Consider the following 24,743-nt stretch of genomic DNA (forward strand, 5'->3'; position numbering starts at 1 on the left):
ATGACCATGCCAAGGATTCCAAAATTTCAGACCCACAGGAATGACAAGGCTTTCCTGGTCAGATAGAGATGTTGACAGTGTGTGGCGAAAATACCAACCACCGCTTTCTTCTCCCAGATAACTACAACTTGAGACTGCTCCCCTATGAGACCCCCTATCCAGATTACCTAATGTGCCTCCTCCGTCAGCTGGATACAACAAACATGCTGAGTTACAAGGCTGCTGGAATATCACCATTAGTTGCACAGCCCACCCAACCCCAGATACTCTGTCCTTGGGTCTGATGTTTATTCCCAGATGCTGGAGTCAGGTTAATCCAAGCACTGTGCAGGTCACAGTTTTTGCTTCTTTCTCCCTTATCCAATGAGGAAATATTCCAGACCTCATTCCATAATAAGGAGGAATAATATACCTTAACTACATCTGCACAATATTTCCTGATGTCTTGTGCTTACTTATAATGTAAAAAATATTTTGATAAAGTAATGTGAAATATAGAAATGATTTTCTACAATGGCAGTTTTTAGAGTGCCAGGAAGGAACTGAGGAGTAATTTAATAACCATTGGCTTCTATGGAGTACTTGTTGCTAGACATGGTTCTAAGAGCTTTCATTGGATGAATCCCTTTCATCCTATTAATAATCTATGGTGATTATTCACTTGTCAACTTAATTTTTCAGAAAAGGAAATGTGAAGACAGTTGGGTTGATGAACTTGTCCAGGAGAAACAAAGATCAAAGAAGCTCTGAATTTTTAACATTTTTTTGTCAGATAATAGGTGCCAAACAGAGAGCTCAAACATGATCATTAGACAATACCAAAGCATAATCTGATTATTTCATATACAGGTCTAATATAGAAATAAATGCAACTGGTCATTGGAACTAGTCATATTAGTGTCAACTCTTTAGTTTTCAGTTTTTCTGTTCCAGAAAGAGAGTTAGACTCTTTATGTAAATGACTTTAAAACTTAATTTTAAGCATTTGGAAAACAGCTTATCATCTCTATGCTAGATATGAATTTAAAACCATGCAGCAACCCTGTTTTAGATTTAATCAAAACTTCTCAGTGATCTACCAGGTCACAACATAGGGGCAATAGTGCATGTGTTAAGTATATTATCTTTATCCACAGGATTAAAAAGTGTGTCCATATGCATTTAAATATACACAAGATATTCCTGGAAAGATGTACAAAACCTGGTGAAAGGAATTTTCCCTGGAGAAAACAGTGTGCTTAGGAAATGTTTTTATTGAAATCATCCTGTGAGAGAAGCATTATCAGAAGTTTATTGGGTAAAACTGGGAACAAGAGAGAAACAAGAGGGATGTCATAAAAAGAACTGAAAAGGTTGTAGTAGACCAGAGTTGAATGAGTATGAATCCTCATGAAGTTTAGAATATAAAGTGTGGGCAAATGAATAAGACATCTAAGGGACACAGTGAGACTTGCAGTTACATCACACAAGTAAAGGTGAAAGACTGACCTGTTCTGCAAGGAAGTTATGAAAACCATCCAAAGAAAAAGAATCACAAGGCTCAGGTTGGAATTTGGCGATAGATGGTCAATGGGCAGGGAGTTTCCTCAGGGGAAGTATACTTGCCTAGCATGAAGAATGCCATGTGTTCCAGTCCTAGCAAAACACACACACACACACACACACACACACACACACACACACACACACACACACACACACAATGGTCCTAAAAAGGAAAATCAATGATTTACTACTGTTTAGTGGTCAAGAGAAGAAACAGACTGTGGGATAGAGACATTTTCAGATGTCCTGGTTAGCTCCTCTCTGGAGGACTGCCAGGCTAGTCTCTGGCTCCTTATGTGCCTCCAGGGTAGGGTTACAGAAATGTCAATACCTGCCAGGCTGGCAGTCAGCATGCACTACTACATCCTGTGGTTGTATTTTATGTTCATGGTTAAATTTAGAAGCTGCGGTGTGATTTTATGGAGTCACTCCCCTCGGAAGAGTTCTAAACACCAGTGGCTCCACTTCCACTTATCTCCCTCTATGGTCTGTACTGCTCAGTTGGCCAGCTCACACTAAATGTTCTCCAAGCACTCACACACATTTAGCAACACTAGCAATTCAATATGGCTCTGATACAGCACTTAGAAAATTTCTCAGGCCTCAGATATCCAAAGCTCAGAACAGGCTCAGTGGGTTCAGAACAGATGACAATGGTAGAGATATGAAGTATTAAAGGAGTTCAGGGCAGGACTCTAAGTGTTTTGTGAACATTAACACAGAATACCATGAATAGAGTACAGTCGGCCTTTATGTTATGTGTTTTAGTTTTAGGTGTTAATTTATAGCCATGGAAATGGGCAAATCTTAGCTGCTCATTGGTTAGTGTTTAAAGAATTTTAAATTAATGGTATAATATATTGTATACTTGTTTTTAAAAAGCAAAGTTCTTTCTACTTTTTTGATAAAAAACAAAATGAGAATATAAAGAGGTGCATAGCTTAATGAATTATTCTAAGACAAACCCCTTCTGACTGGGCCTCATTTTACCAAATAGCCCTTCACTCTGCTCTCATATTCCCTGAGGAGAATGGCTTTCCTGACAAGGAGCTGCCAAGTTTTTGTTTTGCAAACTGCAACTTCTGGTAGCTTTGGATTTTTCTTTAGGTTAATTTTTATACCAAAAATGAAATAGAATATAAGCTATCAAGATATACTGAATTTAATAATAGTTAGTAGTGCTTTGTCTACATGTATAAATATTGGAGTCCTAAAACATTTAGTATTACGTACTGTAAGTATTCATCACAAATAATTTTCAAAATGTCTAAGAGACAAAATGATGTATGGTTAAATGTGTTGTGCATATACAATATGTATATACAATGTTTACAAAGATTTAATCCCCTTTTTCTCAAATATTACATCTATAAAATATTAATGGTATGTATTATGAAAGTAGTTTATTGTAAAAATTAAGATTGTGATTATACATGAAGCTAACTCCCCGGTATTCAATTATGATTGTTACTGCTCCAATTTCCAAAAAACTCAATGTAATTGGTACCTTGGCTCAAGATAAAGCTATAAATAATGAATGTACTAAAGCATGGTTCTCTAACTGACTTTAAAGGGAATAGCTAACAGCTCTGTACTGCTTACATCATAAAAAAGAGAGAGCAGAAAACAACACCACCACCTGTACTTGTTCAGCTTAGCTGTGTTTTTTCAAGTTGCTTTATCACAGTGAATGGGGTGATTTTGACACCTTTGGAAATGCTAATCATGACTATGAATAGTTATCTGCTTAGAATTCACACCTATTAGGGGCTGTATCTAGGTGTGTAAAACATTCCCTCTATCAACATAGAAGTGTAAATCTAAATTGGGGCAAACTGTGAACTCAGCTTGAATTTATACCTATAGTCACAATTCCTAGCAGAAGGGGGAGAGCAGAGCCTCTGCCTCTATCTTCTTTCACATAAATAAGAAATTATTCAGTTGAGTACATCAGACCAGAATGAACATGGAATCTGAGGGTGGAAGTAGTACACACACACACACACACACACACACACACACACACACACACAAAAGCACACACACACACACACACACACACACACACACAAAGTTCAGGCCTGCTCAACAGTCCGGTACAGTTAGAAGACCCTACATTTTTAAAGTTTTGTATGAGTTATTGTTTTTTAACTGCTAGCAAGCAACTATTTAAAACACTAACTTAAAATAGTTCTGTCAATCAAAATGTATCTACTACTCACAGGAAGGCTATCTTGAAACCTCTAGCCGCAAAGTATTTCTATCTAAGGCAATGAAAAGTGTAAGTGACCACCATTGCTGCTGGAGAAAAATGCAACAGTAACAATGCAAAATTTCTTAAAATGTCCATTGAGAGAAGTCTGACAGTGATGGGGGGTTGGTAACAGCTTCTCCATTTTTCATAGGACAAAATGTCTGTTACGCCTATTGCAATAAAACGCACTCATGTTTTATTCAAAACGATAGTTCTAATCCCCTCAAAATTATGCACATGTAACCAGCAAAACCATAACAAAATACCAGAGGGAATCAGATGCTATACCCCTCTTAGTGACTTGCCCAGCTCTGTGCTAGCCTCAGACTACTGGAGCCTCTCTTCTCATGATGTCATCTTGTCAAAAAATTACCTTGTTTGGTATAAATCTTTTGCAAGACACTCAGGAGACATATAAGTACTGGCTGGGAAATTTTGAGGATCTCAGGGGAATCTAAAGTAAGAACTAAGAGTCTACACACTTATTCCTATACCTATCATAAATTTGGGCTCACTGCCACATGCCCTAAGCCTGACTTACAGGATAGAGATGGATTTATGAAGGAGGCACATGTCCCAGCAGATAAAAGGGGGAACCGGAAAACCCTGCTGTCCTTCCGCTTCTCAAATCCTTCTAGACATCCATTTATTGCAGCTGCACTTCTGGGAATGGACTTAGTGACTTTCAGTTTGTTCAGAGCATGTGTCACTAGTCCTTTCTGCTTCTCAGACTCTCCTATAAGTTGTCACTCTTTGATCATTTGAACCCCTATCTTAATTTGAAGGAAAAGAACAAGTTACTTCCAATGGCACTTCACATTTTGCAATACAAAAAGAAAATGCAAATTTTTATTAACATATGATCCAAATTTCTCAATAAATATCCTAGAAAATGAGGCTAACATACAAGGCAGGCATCATTTTGTATGTAAGCTAGTGATGAGGGCCAGGCAGAGACCAAATGAGCTGCCAGATTGCCTACTTGCTACAAAAATAAAATATAAATAAAAATGTGGTACTTTTTGGTTTTAGACAGTTGTTAACTTGCCACATTTTTTCTCTAAATTGGAAAGTATTTTATTTTTTACAAATCAAAGAGTGAGCTTAAGACAACCAGCCAATGAACAAGGTGTTGCCTAGAGTCTGGTAATCTGAGGCTTCTATATGACTGTCTCTCAAAGGAGAAATAGTGGAACACCAATACATGGTCTATTAAGAGACTCCTTCTGGGCCCAGTAAGACAGTTCCTGAGACAAAAAGCATTTGCTGTGAAAGCCTGAAAATAATCTAAATTCTTTCCCTGGAACTCACAGAAAGGTGGAGGAGAAACCTACATCCAGAAATGTGTCTTCTGACCACCTTCACACATGTTATGTCCATCCCAACCATACACATGTTTGTCCATCCCACACCACACCACACACATAATAATCATAAACAAACTATAAAGTACAAATTATAAAGAGTTTTGTCCTCAAAGATACGCTCTGTTCTTTCCACACACTGCGTGGTCACTTCCTCAGGCATCCCCTTTATGCTCAAAAGCCTCTGATGACCCCAGCCCACAGCAGACACTCAAAACAATATGTGTTGAATTAATCAACATTAGGTTTCAGGCAGTAGTTACCGTACTTGGCTCCACATTAGACCATCTGGGGAGCTATGCAGAAACAGAGACCCCTCAGTCCACTAAACCATAATTCCTAGGCACCAAGCCCAGAAGTTGTATTATTAAAAAAAAAATCCCCAAGTAATTCTGCTGCAGAATCATACATACTCCCAAGAACTGTAGACTATGACATAATGAGCCTCCAAACTCTAGTCCTAGCTGTCAGTGACAAGACTCGATGGTGACATCTTACTGTATTTAACATGAATTTCTTTTCCATTTTTGCTTTATTTGTGACTCTACTCTGGGGAAAGTTGAGGCTAGAAAAAAAGCAAATTCATATTGCTTCCCAAATGAGTTCATTCTAAAAGTATACATGGTTTCTGCACCCACCAACCAAAGCCTCCACAGGAAACATGGCAAAAGAAACAAATATCCTTGAAAATGAAAAAGGAAAAGGTATACCATAGGGATAAAGGTTCACAGGGGAGTGGTGAAACTGAAAAAGAAAAATGGTTATAAAGATCTCCAAAGGAGACAGATGGAGAAGAAATTCTAAGATTCCAGAAACAGAGGGCAGTCCGAAGAGAACTATAGGTAGATAGAGGTAACCTGGGCAGATAAATGACCTGTGACTCATCCCTCCAGACTCTACCCATCTTCACTCCATTCACAATTCATAAACTTTGCAAAAATTCTCTGAAATAAACAGGATGGCTTTGCAAACAAAATGGACATTTATCCAAAACAGAAAACACTAAGCTGACTAATTAGAAATTTAGAAAACATGATGTCTAGTGATACTGGAAAGAACAAGCCATGACTGAGAACCCATAATGCCCATCTATATCAAGGCTTCTCAAACAAATTAGGAGAGGTAGTAGTTAGCTGAAAAGGGTTTTATGTAGATTTCTTAATAACTGCTTAGGAGACACTTAGACCAGCACAGTAGGAATTCTCCTTCCTTTGGTTACATAACTTTCTCATTTTGTAGTTTGAATGGAGAGTGATTAAGGTTTTATCATAAGCTAAGAAAGCCAGGAATGCTGAACTTAAGCCAAGATTCTCTCCACGTGTATTTCTCCTGAGTCCAATTATTTGCAGGGTTGGAGAACTATTATTTTATTTAGCAAAGAGTTGCTTTGAGATTTATTCTCAAGGAACAACAAAAATATAGATTCCTATTTAGTCTGTCTTTTTCATGTCCATTTTAGAATGCTTTATTTTATTGGTGTGTGCATATTTGAATAAATAACATTTACTATCAGAGGAACATTTTTAAAAATAGATAGATTTTATTACATAAAGGATAAAAAGGATGCTTTGACACTTGGGTTCCTTGTATTTATTTTTTTTCCCTTGGGCAGGAGTAGAGGAAGGAAACAAAAAACAAAGCTGATGTTTCTATTGGGACTGAGAATTAAAATCCAGGAAATTGCTGAAGTTTTGCAGCAAAATCCAAGTTGATCTTTATGACATTCTAAGCTGGTCTTCAGTGCAGGTATATAGAACACTGGTGTGCCAACTGCCCACAATCTATGCTCAGCCATGGCCTCTCTGGATTGGCCAGTGCCTGGTTCCTTCATAAATATTCTAAGTATGATTGCTGGCTCATTGAATAGTATATTTTTATCATATAAAGGTGATTTTGTTAATATTCTTTTTAAAGTTCCACACTCATTTCAATAGGTAAAAAGATGTTTGTTCTCTCACCATCTCCTATGGATGGTGTTGATCATGAATTATAGTGTCTATAGCACCTTATGGATGCTGACAATGACATGGAAACATTTAATGTGCTACATGAAGAGGAACTGTTTGCTTTAAATTTCAAGGTCTGATTCATTTAAAGTGTTCAATATCGAATATTGTTGCTAAGAAATGTTTCTTTTAAGGCATTCAAAGGCAGCTTATCACAGTCACCTGTGTCCTTTACTGGTTATCATATGCCCTGCACTGAGCTCATTTGATCTTCCTAACAGACATATGAAGATGGTATTATGGCTTTTTAAAGACAGAAATTAAAGTTTAGGGCAATGATGTTATCTGTTTACTGTCACCCAGGTAACCAACAGAGGTCTGCTGTACATTCCAAATTTGGAATTTAGCTGTTTCTGTCCATTTCCTGGAGTACATGTATGCCTCTTAATCAGTTAGAAAAGTGAGTTCTGGGGGCTTAAGTGACATCTCAGAGGGGAAGAAACATATTGCTCTTGCAAAAGATGACAATTCCATTCCAGCACCAAAGTCAAGGAGCTAACACCAGCAGTAATTCCACTCCAGAAAATCTGACACCCTCTTCTGGCCTCTGTGGGCAACTGTATCCATGTGCACAAACCCCTAAGCAGATATACACACATAACATGTAATTAAAAATAAAAATGAATCTCTTTGAGGAATCCATTAAGTTGCGAAATGAAAACCATTTATTACAACATCTAGGTACTTGCTCTTAGAGTTGCACTCTGGAAACCTGGTATAGTTCTATTTCAAGCAGAATATAATTTTCTCATGTTTCTGCATTGAAGATAATAGACAGGCAATTTGTTCCTTTAAGATTCTAGAAAGGATGAGCAGATAAGATGGACAAAATTGGAAGTGAGTAGGCTAAAAGGAGTGTGTAAGTGCCAAGAAAGGCCCCGTGACACCATCTGAACATAAAGGCATTGCATCTCATTTATACTTTGTATTTGCTCAGAATGTGAACTCCAAATGCTAGGAAGAGCTGACAGACTGACCTGGCAGAGAGCCTTCCAGAACCACATACATAAAATCTGGACCTGCATGACGTGTCATGCAGCACATTCTATTACAGAAGCTTGGCTTCTACAAGGTTACCACTCCAGGGAGCATTGCTTCTAAGACCTAGGAAAGTGCATACGTAGCAAAGCCAGCCCTCTTCATGGATGCAGCTGTCTCTGTGTGAGGAAGTAAGCACTGGCAGGTAATTCTGTGAGCCCACTGTTCTCTATTGATTTATATTTATATGTTTATATTTTTCCAAAATTTTCTTCATGGAGTCTCTCTCATTTGTTTTTAAATAAAAGTGCGAAAAGATGACAGTGAACTGTTTCAAATTTTTGATTTGAAGGATCTCCTTTGCACTACATGTACTAGTTAGTATTTCTAATCATTAACATTTGATACGAATACTTAGCTGATTATAAATTGTGGATTTGTCTAACCTTTGGCACTTAGCACAGATTCTCTGCATTTCTATTTTTATTACTTATGTCTCAGTTTTTCAAGCAGTTAGAAAGTCACCTGAAACTACCCACTAACATTTGTTGGGCATTTATTCTATGCAACAATGCTCTAGGTGGATGACATTAACTAATCTTCACACTAACAGAGTAGACATAGCTCTTAGACAAATTGTCAGGTAAGAAATTACAATTTGGGAGCTTGAACAATTTACATGAGGTTCATCAAATAACACATAATAAGAAGATCCACAAAAGTCTACCTCTCTACTTCCCTGCTTTACAGAGTCCAATGTAGGGAAACCATTCTATGCAGAGAACAAGTGAGAATACTAAGATATCTATTTAATCTAGCAATACAAATGAAATAACTATTCACTCTATCTTCTATGAATCTATACAGTGGCAACACAGTCAAAATGTAACTGTTACACAGTCCATTTTCCACCAAAACATTTTAAAATTTTAGTTCTAATTTAACATTGAATATTAAATTAGAAATCTACCAGTTAAAATGTGGAAAGCCAAAGAGGAGAATATCAAGATATTTAGAAATCTAATAATTTAAGTAAAGTTATTGGCAGAAAGTAAAATGTTTGAGGATGCTAATTCTTGATAATTCAGTTAGAGAGGGGGTTCATATATCCTCTCTGTAGGATCTAGCTTCAATAGGTGGGATAACAATGTGCCAATCATTTCCAGATCTCAAGGCACAGCAGCAGCATGTATCCTGGGTACACACACTAGAGACACCCTTCCTCATGTGCACATCCAGCATGTACAAGCATGACTCCACAGCCTTCATAGTAACAGCAAAGCCAAACAACAAGCCATATCTTCAAGAAGGTAATGGATAAATGACCTATGGTGGATTTGGTTGACAGAAGACTACTGAGCAGAGGAAATGGACAAAGTACATTTTACATATCCACACAGTCTAATATTTAAAATATGTTAAATTGAAAAGCACACTTCAGAAAATAGAGTACAATACTATTTTCAGGATTTTTTTAATGTGAAACTTAGCAGGTGCGTAGAATTCCATGAATACATAATGAAACTGAAATTAAAAAAGAAAATAATTTGAGTAAGATTGAAACACTTGTAACCCCTGTGCCAAAGAGACCTGAGCAAGGAAAATATAAGATTGGTTCAAAGTCATCAAGAGTATTCCATTTCATAAAGTATGGGCTAAGTATTTTAAAATTACATTGGATTAATTCTGTATAATCATGATTTTGCATGCATGTAATATTTATAGACTAACATATGTTTCCTAAACTCTACAAAGTCATAGACTGGAACAGAGTCCAAGTAGAATACAGGAGACAAATTGGTTTCATCTTCAAAGTCAATCATATCTCACTACAAAATGTTCTATGATAAGGTCTGTTGAGGAAGAAGAAGAGCTTTATGAAACTGAAAACTGCTAATTTCTTATCATGCAGATGAAGAGGCACAAAGGCTTAACAACATTTTTTTTCCAAGAAATTAGAGAAATAATTTTGGAAAATTGCAAAGTAGCAACTCACAAAATCATGCAAAGATAAATCAGAGGATTGAAATAATGCAACTCTATTCTTTCAAGTAAAACAAAAATCAGGGTGAAAATGCTGAAGTTAAAATGGTAAGGTTGGGAACACTGAGATATGTGAATGAATAGGCTTACAAGTGGATGTGAGTTAAGGGGGGTGGGCCTCTGGCACCTTTCCCCTCCTAAACTTCTAACTTTATGGGTAGTTTTGTCTTTATACATATCCCTGCATCTAAAGCTTCTCATTGTAACAAACTAGATTGAAAGGTGGTTCTAAAAGAGCCTTGCCTGTTTCAGGAGATATACCATCCCCAAACTACCCCAAATGTGGGCCAGGGGAAGGGAAATGGCAGAGAAAGTTTGTAAGTTCAGATACTAGAGGTAGCTGCTTGGCAACATTGTCACTTGGCTCAGTCCAGCCACGTGGTTTCACTCTCTCATCTACTGAGATAAAACTTAGGTTATTTATTTATTCATTTATTTATTTATTTATTTATTTATTTATTTATTTATTTATTTATTTATTTATTTATTATTTTGCTTCAGGAGCAAAAGAACCATAATTGCTGGTAAAGTTGGATATTGATAAGGTTGGGATAGGTGAGATATGAAAGGTGTGTTCTCTCCCCATCCATAAAACTATCAGGAAGATTTTTTTCTAATACTTGAAGTTTTAAAATAGATTTACATTAGAAAAAAAAAGAATAGAAAAAAGAAAAAAAAACTTTGTTTTATTTAAGATTTCTTTTTAATTTTACATACCAACTAGAGATCTCCCTCTCATCTCTCCTCTTGCTCCCCCTCCCAGCCTTCCCTCACTCCTGACCAACCCACCATCTCATCCTCCAAAAAGGTAAAGGCTCCCATTGGGAGTCAGGAAAGCCTAGTACATTCAGTTGGGGCAGGACCAAGCCCCTCCCTCCTGCACCAAGGCTGAGCAAGGTGTTAAAAAACCTTCTTAATGCAATTCTGATATGAAAGGCACTTTTAGAATCATGATGTGAGCTATTGTTAACCACTCAGCTAAGATGGATTGAATACTAACATATAACATGATGACTCACAAACAATGAAGCCTTTACTCTCACATGATTAGGCCCAATAGAATTGTCAATAAAAATTGGTTAATGATACCTATTATCCAAATAGCACTTAAAATGTGTCCCAACTGCCCCTCCCATTTATTCCAATTGACCATTACAATTTTAAAAGTCACTTTTTGAGTTTACATTTTCTTTATAACAGTTACTGATAAAAAAGTGAATTTTCAGCCTATCTTATTTAAAGAATTAAAAGCCTGCTATTCAAATTTATCTAACAGATAAAAACACAATGGAAGGGTCTAGGGATTCAAAAGCAAAGCATATATGTAATGGGTAGAAAAGGGAGACATAAGCAATGCAGATGGTAACTCACAGAATTTAAAAGGACAATGTGATAGGGGAATATAGAGTTACACTCTAACACACAGTTTATGGTGGGAATTGATAATCCTCTGGTTAGTACATAAATATTATATAAACAGGTATTCAGAGATTATTTCAAAATGATCCTAGGCACTTTAGAGCCTGTGATTTTAACACTCCAGGGAAAGCTCTCATTTTAATCTCTGTCTCTGTTTTCTTACAAAGAATGTATTAGAATGGTGTGAGATTTAGACTGGAGGAAGAGGAAAATAGAGACTCAGGAAAAATGAATAGATATGAATAAGCAAAAATACTATCCAGGTAATATTATTTAAGTTACACTGGTAGAACCTCACATTGCTATACATGCAGTCTTCAATATCATTTTCTAGGTTTTACCTACATCTGTACATATTTTATGTGTAAATAATGTTACCCTCTTTCACTAATGACCCTCATAAGGCCTCCTAAGAGTATAAAAATACTCTTAGGAGTATTTTTATATATAAAATATAAAAACTATATAAATATGAACAATATATAGTCAAACATGTAACTGGAATAGGATTGCTTTCATGGTAAGTAACACAGCGTATTTCCATTGTTGACAGACCACAGAGATGCCAAAGTCAGCGGAAAGTATGAACACAGTGCAGACGCAACCCTGGGAAGGAAGCAACTTGCTGATCATTTAACAAACTCTTTGAGAGTTTTTTTTCCCCCACTTTATGAGCTGACCAGGTAAAAAGAAATAAAAGAACATAAAAAAGTGCTTTTTTTCCCCCTCAAATGGTCATTAATCACATTTGACGGACAGGTTCAAGCTAAACTTTCAGTTTGTCCCTGGCAGGTCTATGGAGTCATTGGAGCTAAATTAATCAGGAACTAGCACACGAGACTCAGAAAGAACACAAACTGATTTTTCTGATATTGATCACAGACCACAAGGTAGAAAACACATTGGGGGAACTGACACGGGAGGTCAGGCTGGCACTGGAAGAGGAAAGATATTATTAGAATGTCCTCTCAATAAATTATGATGTGCAATCACAAGCAAGTGATGTGATATTGTACAGTCAAACATTCAAGAAGAGAACATGATTGGCTTTGAGAAAAGAGGTTAGAAAGAACTCTGTTTTTTTCAGGTCACCTTGTTAAGTCTTTATCTGAGCACAGCATGTTTTGTTCTTAATGGAAGATTTAGGATATAGTACCAGGAATGCTAGAAACTTTCATAGTGAGTATATATCCACACATCATTGGGTTATTTTACCCAAGAAATTTACATTTACAAGTATTTAACAAAGTTCCTAAAACCTGGGATATTAAATACAATCTCTAATCCAATATATAAACAGAAAGATTACTTCTAAGATGACAAGGCTCAAACTATCAGAAGATTCCCTTGGAGGGAATTCATTTCTAAAGACAATTACAGAGATACCCAGTCTACCCTTGGGTTGCCAGGACGAGAGCATTAGGATGGCATTCAGAAATCTACAGTTTTTCGGAGGTACTCTCAGGTAAGTGCTGGTGCAGCAAGGGTGAGAACTACCAGAAAACTGTTCACATACAATTATGAGGCACGGAAGAAGAAAACCTTAAAAAACGCAAGTTCCAGCTCCGTTAGTGAAGTACTAGCTTGACAAGAATAAAGACTTGAGTGCCCTCACATAAATGCTGCGTGTGGTAGTCCAAGCTTGTGACTCTAGCACTGAGGGTGTCAGGGTGAAGACAAATGAGTCACATGGGGCTTGCTAGCCGAAACAGTGAGCTCCATGTTCAAAGACAGACTATATCAAAACAGTGAGAAGGTGGAGGTCTCCTCCCACACCTGTGTCAGTGAAGCTAGTACACAGGGACAGAACAAATGGCACACAAACACCCAATGTTCCAGTAAATGGCTACTGGGATTTTGCCTGGCAGGTATACTGCCTCAAAACCCCACTAGTTAAATAACAGTAATTAAGTAACTACAGCTCTAAACGGTAATGGTATCTATTATGTGCTTTAAAAATTTTAAATAGAAAAGAACTGACATGAAGGAAAAGTGGCTAACAACAGTGACAGAAGTTTAAGTGATGAGAGGGATCCAGGTATGGCAGAAGATAGGGTGAAGGAAGGGTAACTTACATTAAGAATGTATAAAAGGGCTATTTAGAAACCCATTTTCTAACCTTGCTAAATGTATGTATATAAATTAGAGTTAACCTACCAAAGGATACTCTTCCTCCAAGAAGCCATACAATGCCAAATAAAAAGCTCATGGCAAGTGTGGAACAGCTCCTCTTCAATTGTTGGTCAGGGGTATCCTGAAAAACCCATGATCAACACAAACACAAACCCTTGCCATTGATCATTATTTCTCACCAGAACTTGATAAAACCCTATAGCTGGAGATAAACACAGTTCAGTCATAGGACATAGAGAAATCAATCTGGTACTGACCAGGAAATTTACTCTATGATGGCAAGCTTTCATAGTACCAAAGGGTGTTACGTAGTCTTCTGGAATAGGACCCAGTCATAAACACTGTGAACTACAATAATAACCAGAATGGTAAGATAGGTCCCTCTGTACAATAGTGTAATTGATGTTGTTAGAGTAACCAACAGTTTTCTGGTTTTATTTAATTATATTTAAGTCTCGCTCCATAGAAGAAAAACCATACCAGGAATGATAAATTTGATCAAGTACCATTGGTTGCAGAAATCATAGTCTCCAGGGGTGAACTTAGAACAATTATTTTGCTAAATGGACATAGCATCAAAATGCCTTCTAAATTCTATACCCATATATCAGTGAAGCTCTCAGAGCTCATCAAAGACAGGTGTTTTGTGGATAACAATTAATACATAAATTCACACTTCTATAAAGTACAGAGAATTAATGTCTGTAGGGTACTCAGTCATAAGTAGGAAAATTTTATCATCCCCTCCCCTGTCAAAGCTCAGAGACCATAATGGAGTAAGAAAGAAGCTAAAGGATAGCAAAAGTCAGAGGTCACGAGGACCAAAAAGAAGCAGTGTCTTCTGGACATGACAAGATCACTATAGCTGTAGAAGCCTTCACAAGATGATAAAAGTGTCTGAAAATGATCAAACCAGCCAACATTCCAACATGAAATAGGAAGGGGATCATGAGCCTGGTGGCTACTGGGGAGATTCACTTTTCTTCAAGGATGTAGCCCTTGGTACATCAACCATGTCCCAGTGGATTGCCTCACACACATAAGAATATGAGTAACACAAATTAGATTTGGTGGGCTAGAAAATAAAGCAGAGGATATGAAGTTGGAAGGAGGCAGGGGAGCCAAAGAGAGATCTGAGAGGAGTTGAGAAAGGAATATTATCAAAATACATTGAATATATTTATAAAACCCTCAAAGAATAAAATTGCTATATTTAAAAATATGTATCTATACAACACCAAAAACAAAGAAAAGTGCCTTAATGTGTGTGAATTCTGATGAGACAAAGTTCTGGAACACTGTCAAAACAATTTTCAGCAGTTTTATTCTATATAACTACCTACAAACTCACTACTCACTTTTTCATTCTCTCTCTCTCTCTCTCTCTCTCTCTCTCTCTCTCTCTCTCTCTCTCTCTCTCTCTCCCTCCCTCCCTCCCTCTCTCTCTTTCTGTCTCTCTCTCTTTCTGTGTGTGTGTTTGTGTATGTGTGTGTGTGTGTGTGTGTGTGTGTGTGTGTGTGTGTGTGTGTGTGTGTGTGTGTAAGAGAGGGTTGGATGAAGGGAGAGATAGAGAAAGAGGGAGAGAGAGAAACTGCATGTATGGAGGTTACAGGACAATTTTTGAGAGTCAGTTTTCATGTGTAGAGATTATAATACAACTTCTGAGAGTCAGTTCTCTCTTTCCACTTTTGAGTTCTAGGTCCTGAACTCAGGTTTTCAGGACTGTATGGAAACTTCTTTTTTTACACACTGAACCATCTTGCTGGTCTATCAGACTTCTAAGACCTTAAAACGCTGTTCTTTTCTTCCAAATCTGATTAATATTTTAATACCTCTAAGTCCAGTCAGTATCATTTTTACAAAATCCAAAGTCCATCACCATGTCTGTCATTTGTAAAACCCTACCTGTATTTCACAGGACCACTGAAGTTATCTTACACAGTCACAGCTCAAGTAGACTGATTGACTTAAGCTGTATACTCATCAATGTCAAGAGAAAGTTCATGTATTTAAATTGTGCTTCAAGAGCAATTTCTGATTTCTCATTTCTTGAAAACTTACAGAAGATTCCATCTTTAAATATGAAACTCATTTTCTTAAAGACACCCAGATAGTCACTGAAAGAAGGAAAATTGACTTTGTTGTTGTTGTTGTATAGCTTACTACAACACAAAAGCACACACCTTCAAATACTAGTAAATTAAAAGCCAAACAAAAAAGGCAACCATTCAGGAGTTTTTACTTTAGGTCTCATCTTTAAAAATGCAGTTGGGACATAGGGCCAATTTCTGCTTCAAACACTCACACTTATCCAATCTTAGTAATCTCTCAAATTTCTAAATTTAGTTTTTGCCTTTTTTGATACTTGAAGCAGTCAGTACACAATTCCTCACATTTTCACTACATATTACATGACTTCAAAAGTGACAGTGCATAATTTTATTTGCTGAAATTTTTTTATTTTGTTAATTCTTCAAACTTTTTTTGCTTTTATTTTCAATGCCACTGTCCTCTCCATTTCCAAAAATGACCCTGACATTTAAACCTATGTATTCCCTGCAACAAAAACAATAAGTTAAACTAGTAGAATACAATAATTTTTCTTATCTCAATACTATAGCTTAAAATAAGGGAGTATCTGAACATATCAATACATACATAAACAAAAAGATATTCTAATGATCTATAAAATATACAAATGTTGTTTCTTCTGTAATCAGCTATTCTTCATATATAAAGAGTCTCCAAGTCAGTGGGGATGGCTCTACTCTCGTATTTCAATGCAGTGGAATGCAGCATGGGCAGACTATCAGAGAGAATTGAACTCTAATACTCTGAATGGTGTTATTTACCATACACATGGGAGCACATGCATGCACAGCACACACTGGTATCTTCATTTATATGGGATTGGCTTCCTAATGAAATTATATTGAATATTCAATTTTTATATTTTAATACATAGCCACAAATTACTTGAAAATAGTAAGACTTCAAAATTCTATTTAGAAAGCAATCATCATGACCAAATTACTTTTCCTATAACTGTCATGAATATAAGCATCCTTGGACAAATTTACAGATTATTGGTGCCTATGATTCACTAAAACCAATAATGAACACTTTGTAAACAACATTCAGTCGTTTTTTGTTTCATCACAAGTTGTCACATTTCTATTTGATTTTTCTGGGTTTATATTCTTTTCTACCTTAAATACATCTGACACCATTCATTTATTCAGCATAGACACTGATTCTTTTTTTCTCATCTACTCTGCAAAGTGTATTTAATATACTTCTGCTGATATTATTTATGATATTAGTTTCTATACTACAGGGCTTAAATTTTACTTAGTAAATACTTTTATATTTTCTCAGTGGCTATCTTAAGAATGTGTTGTCTCAGGAGTAAAGATACTGTTCGGTGGTTAAGAGCACTTACTGCTCTTCTATAGGACCCAAGTTTAAGTTCCCAGCATCCATACTGGGTAATTTACAGGCTCCTGTAACCCACAATCACGAAAGATCCATCTTTATCTTCTGGGCTCTCTGGGTACCTGCATATGTATAACATACCCACAGATGATCATATCCATGCACATAAAAATACATAAATTTCTTTGAAAAGTAATGCTTCATCCACCACTAAATTAAATATGTCATCTGCCAATGGCCCTCTTTAGGTTTTGTTTTATTCATTTAAATCCTTATAGCTATACAGAATTCATTATGTGTTATAAAATAAGGGAACCACCAACTTTTATTCCCAATGGATAGCTATTTATACCAATAACACGTGTTAATGCTACAATGAACATTACTATCTGCCACTGAATTGAAGTACTATCATTGAAATTATTTACATACCCCAAGTTCTACCTCTGAATTTTACAACACAGTCTATCACTATTTTTGTCTATTCTTATGTCAAACATGAAGATTTTTTTCCGAGTATAACTTGGAAAAGAATAAAACTCAAATGTCCCCTGGTCTCTTTCTTGATCCTAATCTTAAAAGTTAATAACTTCAATAAATTCATGTGAGATTTCTAATTTTTTCATTAGTATTTTTGGTTATCTAAGTACTTTTTGTTTTAAAGATGTAATTATTTTTATTGTATGGACATGGACATGACTGCTTGGCCTATGTGTATGAATGTACACCACTTGCATGCTTGCAGCCTGCCAAGGCCCAAAGAGGGCACTGTATGCCATGAAATTGGAGGTGCCAATGGTTTTGAGCTGTCATGTAGGTGCTAGGAACTGAATACTGGTCCTCTGCAAAAGCAGCAAAAGCTCTTAACCATTGGGTCAGCCTTCCAGCACTCCAAATACTTTCTATCCTTACTTTATCAACATACTAAAGGAAGATTGATAAGTGAACTTTTTCAGATATTTTGCCAGTAAATATTATTACAAAGCTTTTAGAACTTACTTTATTGATTCTGATGGCACAATAAAATATTCTGATACTGTTGTTAAACATCATAATAAAGAAATCATGGAAATACTCATGTTCACAATAACCTCAAAAAATGTCTAGAAATAACCTAACTAAAAACATGAATGGCCTCTACAAAACAAGAAGAAAAGGAAAGACACCAGTTATCAAAGTTACAGTTCTAAAGGTTTTGAGCTATATTCCAGAGTGATACGTAATAAAACCAACAGAGAATCAGCATAAATCAGAAATTCAGGTCAATGGAATAAAACAGAAGATCCATCATGAATGCAGAAAAACTATAGCCATCTTATTTGACATAGACACTAAAATTATACATTGGAAAAAGCATCTTTAATGAACGGTTCAAGGAAAACTGGATGTGTATGTGTAAAAAAGTTAAATTAACCCGTATCTGTTACCATATATAAAAATCAACTCCAAATAGATCAAATGCCTCAAAATGAAACCAGAAATGCTTAAATTGTTAGAGGAAAATATAGTCAGTACCATAAAAGACACATGAAAGGACTTTCTGAATAAGATTCCATGCACTCAAGAATTAGGGCCAACAATTGATAAGTGGGATGTCATAAAACTAAAATGCATTTTTTACAACAAAGAAAACATCAAATGAATGAAGAGTAAGTCTATCAGAATCTTTGTTAGCTACTCACCCAATAGAAAATGAATATCTAGAATATACAAAGACCTCAAAAAGTGAGAAATAATAGCAAAAGCCACACACACACACACACACACACACACACACACAAACACACACACACACATACACACACCTGTACCACTCAAAAGAACAGGCCTTGTAACTGGCCTGGGCACCAAAATAGAGCCAACCCCATTGTCAGAGGTGTGGTGAGCCAGCCTCAAAGTTGTAAGCATGGGAGAGCTGTCCCCATTACTCATCTCTCATGTGACAGCATATATGTTTAGCTCTCAAGTCTCATCAAGTGAGCCCTTTTGTACTGAAGACATCCACAAGTGGCTAGAGTTCAGAGAACAACCAACTGTCATGTGATCAAACCCACTTGGTATATCTGTAACACAATCTCTACACACAAGGATTAGGGAAAATGACAGGAGAGATAGGGGAAGGATGGCAAAAGTCAGAGAACCAGGATGTCTTCTGCCAAACCGTGTTTTCTAGACATGATAGGGAAGTTTAACCATGCAATCTCAACAATTAGGTTGCCAAAACACCTTCATAATGACAATACCAGTTGTCATGCCAACACTGAAGGGGGAATTTCACAAGGCACACCCCTAGATAAAAGAGCTATTGACAATCAATGACTGCTAAGAGACAGAGAATAAGTTTTCTCCAGGAAGTTCTCCCTGATAGGTTATCCAATCCTAAGGGCCAGTGCTAAATACATGCACATATGAGCAAAAGTAAATGGACTCAGTATGTTATATATAGATATTTTCATATAACTGTATATGTATGCACACACACATACATATATACACACACACACGCACATGCACACGCACATACACACACAGATAATAGCTGAAGCAGAGTTAAGTAATTTGAGAGTAAGTAGAAGGGAGCACAAGAAAAGTTGGAGGGCGGGAGAGTTTGAAATTACATAAATAGAGAGCTTATGTATAAAATAAATTCTTAAATTTAGAAAAACCTAAGTTAAAGAAATATACATCTTCATTTCCACAGAACAATCTTTTCCATTAGGAAACACAGCTAGGGGTCCATTAAGCTTCATGCTATAGTTTCAATCTTGATGTTGCAGGATTTTTAGACCAGAAGTTCAACACACAAAGAAGGACAGACAGAGACTCTAGAATGGATACTCTCTTAGTTCCTATTCTTATTCTCATTGATGTCAAAAAAAATGGTGAAAGAATCAACTTAGGAGAGAAGAGGTTGGTTTGCTGCCCAATTCAAGGTTATACTGCACCATTACAGTAAAGTAAAGGCTTTGGGAACTTTAAATAACTGATCATATCATATCTACAGTCAAGCAGATAGCAATGAATTCATATACAAATGGTAATGGTCAGCTTAAGTCCCAATTTTCTCAGTCTAGTACATTAAATGATGCCACCCATATTCAGTGTGGGTCTTCCCATCTCAGTTAACCCAATTAAAAAAACTCCCTGTAGGCATATCCACAGACCAACCTAATGTAGATAATTCCTCACTGAAACTCCCTTCCCAGGTAATTCTAGATATGTCAAGTTGACAAATGACCATATGACACCAAGGGAGAGAAGGTAATTATGCATTTCCATCCAGATCAGTCCAGTGATTTACAGTGGGAAACACTGTCTCATTTTTCTGTCACTTCATAAGTTTTTCTAATAAGAAAGACTAAGAAAAATGCAAAAAGCTTCCAAGTCCTATTGTGGTATACAAGTGGATGTGTGCTACACAGAAGACAGACTATATCAATTCCTCTTCTGAATGAAATATTCATTGTTTCAACTGCTACAAATATAGGTGGTTGATGACTTTCAGTTGGGTTTCTCTCTAGAAAATGTCTTCAGTCAAAAAAGTTCACTAAAATTATTCTTTCATCTTCTAATATAAATTGCATATGATTTCTAAAATTTTCATGGCATAGTAAGGTCCACTCCATTGCTCCAAGTTTAGAGAGCTGAGATGGGTCCCTATATCTCAGTCATCCTGACAGAAGAACCTGAAGCTTTGTCATAATGATTTCATCAACTGGTATGGCCTCCCAGGTTCACTTCCCACCTCCTCTTACAGGATACTTCTAAGAAACCTTCCTCTATGCTGTTTACTATTGAATGCATGCTAAAGAAGCTTCTGGTTTCTAGAAGTAAATATTGGCAACACTTTTCACAATGGTAAGTAACAGAATACATACCTATCCAACTTATATGTATACATTAAAAATTATCTGAAGTATGCTAAGCACTTCTTAATAATTTTAAACTGCAGTATTATTTTAAGAATGAAATGTGTAATAGAACAACACAGATATGATTCACATAGTATTGATGTAAGAATTCCTATTTCAGCCTGAGATTTGCAATTTGTACACCATCTCTAGATAAATTAACATCTTAAATCCTATTTTTTATTATAACGCATGAACAATGATATCTATACTTGAAGGTCATTTCATATCTAAATAACATAAGGCATAGAAAATAGTAAACATCAGTAGGAAGCTCAATGAAGTTACCTATAGTCAATGTCATGATCAATATACCGTCATTAGGAAGAGGCAGACACAACAGGGGTTAAGCCCCATGTCTAAGACTGTCTCATCTTTGCAAAGTTTTCTGGTCTTCCTTTAGGAGCAAAATGAACAAAGCCCACCGAAAGTTGTTATTTCTCTGCTCCCAAAAGCTGTGATTCTTTAGATGCAGGAACTTGAATGATCTCCGTCGGTGGGTTTTGGGTACTAACAACCCCTGAGAGGTTGATAATTCCTCTGCAGTGAAGGGGAAACTATGGCCATACCAGCTCCTTTGGGGCCTCATTAGAGACCTGCTTGCAGGCAGCTCAGAAGATGCTTTCTTTCCATGGAGCTTTGGCATGTGGCAGTCACTGAGTAACCTTGTGCATGCTCAGCCTACCTCGACCAGCAGGGAGCTTTGTGCCTGAATGTCAGTCTTGACAGAACTAAAGAGAAAAAGGGAAAAAAAGGAAAGGAAAGAGAAGAAGACATATATAACCACAACCACTCCCCACAAACCATCCACCCAAATTGGACAGCTGAGCATAAGTTCATGGGTTGTGATTGCTCAAAGAGAAAATGAGAACAGGATGAAGTACAGCCCTCTGAGGAGAAAAGACGATGGAAGCTTTTTCTGATGTTTGATTTCCTCCTATACCTCCTCTGCCTTCCTGTTCATACTATGCAACTACTTAGCATAGTGAAGTACAGATTTTTGGTTTATCAAAGAACATGTCATTAACACACACACATACACATAAACCAATAAGAGGTAACCAGTAAAGTCATTACTATCTGAACAATGGGACACTGTTAACATCTTTAAACACAAAATATGTTTCCAAGTTTACAATATACTGATCCAAAGAAGTTAAGATCTTTTACTGCATACTCAATGTAGCAACTCAAGACTCAAACTAAGTGTCCAGTTGCCCAAAAGGAATGAATGCCCAATAGGGAGGGAAATATACAATGTAGCCAGAAGGTTTCTTCCATCTCACCCGGCCCCCAAATCTCGCAGCCGCTTATAAAATTATCATTCAGAGGCTTAATATTAATTACCAATTGCATGGCCTATGGCAGGCTTCTTGCTAGCTAGCTCATAACTGACCCATGTCCATTAATCTATAAGCTGCCACATGGTCATGGCTTACCAGTATTTTTACATCTTGCTTCTCCTGGCAGTACTGGCTCTCCTCTCTTCCTTTCTTCTTCCTGTCTCTCTTCAATTTCCTACCTTACTTGCCATAGGCCAAAGGGCTTTATTTGTCAACCAGTCAGAGCAACAAATATTCACAGCATACAGAAAGACATCCCACAGCAGTACAATGGCAGTGCTGCTCTGGCAATGAGACCAGAGAGCTCTGGAGACGATCACAGTGATGAGGCCCCTTGGCTGTGTACCATTAAGCATATAACTATGGTCTCAGTTGAAGCAAGAACTGTTATGTTCTCTCTGGTTATATAACTTCATACACATGTGTACTTAAGTGCTATACTCTAAACCAATGGCCTTGTATCTGGAGGCTCAACTGAGCTGATACCTATAGAGCTCTGAAAGCTGGGCCAAGACCATGTTGAGAGCCTATTAGGATCATTCCATATGGCAGTTATTAGAATGGCTCATAACCTCACAGAAATTAGAAAGTAATTTTATGTCCTTTAGCTGTCCTAATTATCTCTAAACACTTTCTAATTTTTCAATTTTATATACAAATTCAAATCAACATATGATGAAATCTACATTCACATTTGTATAGAAATTTAGTAATACTTTACTACTGACAGCTTTCCATCTCCAAGCTATTATCCCAGGCTAAACTAGTGGATATTGAAATTGTCATGTAGTTCAGTTACCTGCTTCCCCCTCTGGGGTTACAGTGACAATGTTTAAAACTTTCATCAGACCTTTTCTTTTCTGAAGGATCAGAAAATCTTATCAATGGCCTCCCATTGTTCAGAAACTAAAACACAGACTTAACACTTTGTGTGACAAAAGCTATTCTATGCCCCTCCCTTGGGCCATCCTACTCCTCCAGATGCCTTTACTCTATTCTAGCCACAGTTGCATGCTGTAGGTGAGTCGATTCTATACCCTCCTAAGCACATCTGCACTGGCTAAGGGTAGCTCCCCAGCCCTTCTTCTCTCACACTCTGGGAACTTGATTTTCCACTCAAACCTCCTGGTCTCTGCTCCATAAATCCTTCCCTTTTAGAAGAGTCCTGCTTCTCCTCAACTTCTTATCAAAACCTTGCTATATTGTCCTTTGTTCAATTACCACTCCATGCCAAATGGAAACTTCATGAGATATGGTCCCACTATTCCATCCTGACTACTTTCTATAAAACTTTAAGAGCGTTAGAGTTTAGCAGCTACTGGCAAAGGCATAGATGATTGTAGCCCCTTTTCATGAGGAAATATCTTCTTATACACCCAAAACAACATACAGTTATGTTTTTGTAAGATTTTATTTTCAGTTGTAATAATCACATATTTGGGGCAGGGGTAAGATGATCCAGAATGAGCACTCACAATCCAGACCAGCACAAACTTCAGAAAAAAAAAAGTTACAAAAGCTATGAAAGAAAGTGAGCTTTTCCTCTCAAACCTGGTTCATCTGAGACAGTAATAATTCATCTAAGCCCCAGCACCTGCTTGGAACTCACTCTATAGTTGTAGTAGCTCCATCATTTTTTAAAATTCTTATTCCTAATAGAAGTGATTGACAACAAGCAAAACATGCTCATATTTGCAGGTGTCAATCCTAGCATTAGCTGCAAAAATAAATGCATGTAAAGTTTGGTGCAGTCACTCTAAAAAGCTGTATGTGTTGCAGTGATGGTGTTTTCATTATGACTGAAAACACTTTATTCCCACATTTTTCATTTAGAGTTGTTGTATTCCTTTTTAAATTCTTAGTGACAGTTTCATACGTTCACATAATGAAATTTAGTCGTGTTCACCTCCATTTCCTTCTTGCATTTCCCTCCCTCTCCCACAAGATCCCTTTTCAACAAGTCCCCCCTCCTATTTTCACATATTTGTGTGTGGCCCACTGAGTTTTAATTAGAGTTAAAACAGCACAAACATTATTATTTTTTTTCTTTTTCTGCTGGATGCTATGGCAACAGCATTCTATGGCAACAGACCATGATGGTTGAAAATAATTAAAGGACTCAGGCATAGGCACAGATTACATCCAGGTAAAACACTCCAGCAAGAGAAGGAGGGACTAAGGAGGAAAGCACATGCTTGTGCTGCATCGCCTGCACTTGTGTGAGGGCCTTTATAATCATGGAAACTGGGCTTTCGAGTCTTCTTCCACAGTTTGCTGTCTGTTACCACAGCTCAACATGTAACTCTGCCTTC

Source organism: Peromyscus leucopus, chromosome 3 (genome assembly GCF_004664715.2).
Source record: "Peromyscus leucopus breed LL Stock chromosome 3, UCI_PerLeu_2.1, whole genome shotgun sequence".
Taxonomy (NCBI): domain Eukaryota; kingdom Metazoa; phylum Chordata; class Mammalia; order Rodentia; family Cricetidae; genus Peromyscus; species Peromyscus leucopus.